Raw genomic sequence first — 4,526 nt, forward strand, 5'->3', positions numbered from 1 at the left:
ATACCATGGTTCTTGTTCTTGAACAACAAGGAGTTGTTCATCTGGAAATGATTCATTTAGGGGCAAGGGTTGCCCCACTCCATGGTTTTCATTAAGTCTGGACAAATGGTCAGCCACAACATTATCACTGCCCTTCTTATCTCGAATTTCCAAGTCAAACTCTTGTAGTAAGATTATCCATCTAATCAAGCGTGGTTTAGCATCCTTCTTTGTCATCAAGTACCTAAGGGCTGCATGATCAGAAAACACGATAACTTTAGATCCCACAAGATAGGACCTAAACTTTTCTAAGGCAAAAACAACAGCAAGCAACTCCTTTTCAGTTGTGGAATAGTTAAGTTGAGCATCATGCAGAGTCCGGCTTGCATAGTAGATCACATGTGGAAGCTTGTTCACCCTTTGCCCTAAAACTGCACCAACAGCATAGTCAGAGGCATCACACATTAATTCAAAAGGTAACGACCAATCTGGTGCCATAATAATAGGGGCTGAGGTCAGTTCATTTTTCAAAGTATTGAATGCATCCATACAAGCCTCATCAAAATGAAATACAACATCTTTAGCTAACAGATTGCATAATGGACGAGTGATCATTGAAAAGTTCTTAATGAAACGACGATAAAAACCCGCATGACCCAAAAAACTTCTTACTCCCTTCACAGTGGTGGGGGCTACCATATTGGTGATGACGTCAATTTTGGCTTTGTCTACCTCCATTCCTTTGCTAGAGATTACATGTCCCAACACAATTCCTTGTTTCACCATAAACTGGCACTTTTCCCAATTGAGAACCAAATTTGTTTCCTGACATCTTTGAAGCACTAAAGATAGATGGTTAAGACATTCATCAAAAGAGGAACCAAACACTGAGAAGTCATCCATAAATACCTCAATGAACCTTTCTACCATGTCAGAAAAGATGGCCAACATGCATCTTTGGAATGTTGCTGGAGCATTGCAAAGTCCAAAAGGCATTCTCCTATATGCAAATGTGCCAAAGGGGCAAGTAAAGGTTGTTTTCTCTTGATCCTCAGGAGCGATTGCAATTTGATTGTAACCTGAGTAACCATCCAGAAAACAATAATGTGAGTAACCTGCCAATCTCTCAAGCATTTGATCTATGAAAGGCATAGGAAAATAATCTTTTCTAGTGCTAGAATTCAACTTCCTGTAATCGGTGCAAACACGCCAACTAGCAGTGGGTTTTGTGGGCACAAGCTCATTGTTTTCATTCTTCATCACAGTGATTCCCACCTTCTTAGGCACCACCTGAATAGCACTCACCCATTTGCTATCAGAAATGGGATATATGATCCCCACATCTAACAATTTCAACACCTCATTCCTAACAACTTCCTTCATGTGTGGGTTGAGTCTTCTTTGTGGTTCACGGGTTGACTTTGCCCCTTCCTCCAAAAGAATCCTATGCATGCACATGGTAGGGCTTGTTCCCTTGATATCTGCAATAGACCAACCAAAAACTGATTTGAACTCTTTTAACACCCTGATTAGTTTATCTTCTTCAGTTGGGGTGAAATCAGAAGCTATGATAATTGGAAGAGTTTCAAATTCAGCTAGATATGCATATTTTAGATGTGGTGGAAGTGGTTTAAGTTCAAGTTTTGGTGCCTTAACAGTGGAAGGAGTTAGATGTGACATTGATGATTCTAAAGGCTCTAAAAGAGGTGAAACATTCAAAGGATACAATGCCAAAGCATCCAAGGCAGCTACTTCTTCCATGAGTGCATCTTCTTCATCAAACTCATCTTGAGATTGACTCAAAACAGTTTGTAATGGTTCATTCGAGTGTGCCTGCAAGAACTTAGAGAATACAAGTGAATCAAGCACATCAATGGCATAACAATCAAGGGATGAAGAAGGATGAGAAAGAGAGTCAAACACTTTGAATTGAACTGTCTCTCCTAACACTGTCATAGTGAGGAGTCCATTTTGCACATCAATGATGGTCTTGGCCGTGGCCATGAAAGGTCTCCCAAGCAATATAGGCAACTCTCGATCATGTATAGGAGCTTCTTCCATGTCCAACACTACAAAATCTGCAGGCAAGATTAGTTTATCAACTTGAACTAGAATATCTTCTACTATACCTCTTGGATATTTCACAGATCTGTCTGCAAGTTGTAATGAAATGGTGGTGGCTTTCAAATCTCCCAAACCTAGTTGAAGGTACACTGAATAAGGCATTAAGTTGATGCTAGCACCCAAATCAAGCATTGCCTTCTCTACTTTCTTGTCCCCTATGGTGATGTTGATAGAAAAACTTCCTGGATCCTTGAGCTTTGGTGGAAGTTTTCTTTGCAAAACTGCACTCACATTCTAAGACACCACTACCTTCTCATGTGGTCCATACTTCCTTTTGTAACTGTTCAACTCCTTGATGAACTTCCCATATGCTGGCATGTTCCTAATGACATCAAACAAAGGTAAGTTAACATTCACTTTGCTTAGTATATCAAAAATTTCTTTGAATGACTTATCCTGCTTGCTCTTGGCAAGTCTTCCAGGGAATGGTATTGGTGGAGTGTATGGTTTCTCAGCCTTGTGAAGATTTGGTGCTTCAAGTGAGGAAGTAGCATGGCTTGGTTCCTCGTTTGGTTTCTCATTGTCTCCTTGAGTAACACCTGCATTCACATAATCATATTCATTAGTAACTTCATTGCCAACTTTATTATCAATAACCTTACCACTTCTAAGTGTAGTGATTGCTTTGGCTTATTCTTGGTTCCTTTGGAGTATCACTGGTTGGCTTGGAAACTTTCCAACTTCTCTTTGGTTCAAGGCAACTGCAATTTGCCCCAATTGTGTCTCCATTTTGGTTAGAGCTGCTGAATGTTGTTGGAGAGTGCTATTGGTGGAATGTTGGAATTGCAAGGTGTTTTGGGCTAACAATTTAACCGTGTCCTCAAGGGTAGTGGCAGGTTTTGGTTGGAAGTTTTGGAATTGATTGTTGTTCTTCCATGAAAGGTTGGGATGATCTCTCCAACTTGAGTTATATGTATTTGAATACACATCATTCCTTGGCCTTTGGTTGTAAGAATTCATGAGGTTCACTTGTTCTTGAACATACTCGGGGTAAGCCTTCCTAGATGGACATTGGTGAGTAGGATGGCTTGGTATGTTGCAAATGGCACACACTTCATTAGCTTTTGGCACCATGTTGAGCACGGATTCAAGCTTCCTTTCTAGGTTAGCTACCTGCAACAAAAGCTCATGATTAGAACTTGTTTCATAGACTCCAACTTTCTTACCCATGAAATCCTTGTGTTGAGCATTAGACCCCAACATCTCATAAATGTTATATGACTCTTGAGCATTCTTTTTCTTCAATGCTCCACCTGCTTCATTATCAACAGTTGATTGACAATTTTGGGTTAGTCCATCATAGAAAATTTGCATTTGTAAGTGAAAAGGTAACCCATGATGTGGACATTGCAACAAGAGGCCTTTAAAACGCTCCCAACACTCATTGAAAGGTTCTCCATCATCTTGTTTGAAGTTGAAGATTTGTCCCCTTAATGTGGCTGTCTTTTGAGTGGAAAAGAACTTCTCCAAGAACTTCTTAGCCACGGCATCCCATGTGGTGAGGGAACCTGGTGTTAGAGTCATTTACCAACTCTTGGCCTTATCTTTCAAGGTGTAAGGAAACACTCTCATCCTCAAATTTGCTTCACTTACTCCCTGCAAAGGTAAACCACTCACAACATTGTAAAACTCCTTAATATGAGCTAAAGGGTCTTCATTAGGTAACCATAAAATGAGGGAAACATATGGAAATGTGAAGATTTGAGATCATAGTTTCTAGCTTCTGTGGGCAGCAAGATGCATGAAGGTGAATTTGGTATGATTGGTTGAGCAAAGTCCTCCAAAGCTCTAAGTTCATCTAGGTTGCCCGCCATCTCTTCCTCTCTTTCCCAATTGAATTGCTCAGATCCTTTACTTGTTGAACTAGGTGAAATCCTTTCCTCTTCCTCAAGGATAAAGGATGAACTTGATGGCACAAAGTTGTCCAAAGTGTGGCCCTTTAACCTTTCAATTCTTTGGCCTAACTCAACAAGTCTATTTGACATATACTACCTGAAATAAAATAACACAAGTGTGAATGAAAATCAAGAAGCAAACAACAATGAAAAGAACAAAAATAAACTTAAAAACGTTTGAAAAGACTCAAGGGACTCAAAACAGATTCACAAGACTCAAAACAAGCTAAAAACTCTCAAAACTGCCCAAAAACACAAGCTGGGCAGTTTTGACACTAAACTCAACTTTGGACGAAAATTGGGTTTGGACTTGACTCAAAATGCTTCAAAACACAAGATAAGACAGATTCTAAGCCTAAGACTTAACAAAATATGGGGGGGGATTTGTATTTGGACGAAATTCAATTAAATGGACAGATTGGAAAGAAAACAGATTGTAAAGCAAATTGATGTAAACCAATGGATAATGGAATGGCTAAGGGATTCTTTTCCACACATGAAATATATGCAACTTAAATCAACTTCCAG

The 4,526-nt window shown here is 39.6% G+C and overlaps 1 pseudogene; it reads left to right on the top strand.

Annotated features, from left to right (window-relative positions):
* The first annotated feature begins 3,433 nt into the window (after window positions 1–3,433).
* Window positions 3,434–3,544, top strand: LOC125473378 (annotated as a pseudogene).
* The last annotated feature ends 982 nt before the right edge of the window (window positions 3,545–4,526 follow it).

This window comes from the organism of the source record quoted next, unplaced genomic scaffold (assembly GCF_019419815.1).
Source record: "Pyrus x bretschneideri cultivar Hongxiangsu unplaced genomic scaffold, Pyrus_bretschneideri_v1 Contig84, whole genome shotgun sequence".
In the NCBI taxonomy this organism is placed as follows: Eukaryota; Viridiplantae; Streptophyta; class Magnoliopsida; order Rosales; family Rosaceae; genus Pyrus; species Pyrus x bretschneideri.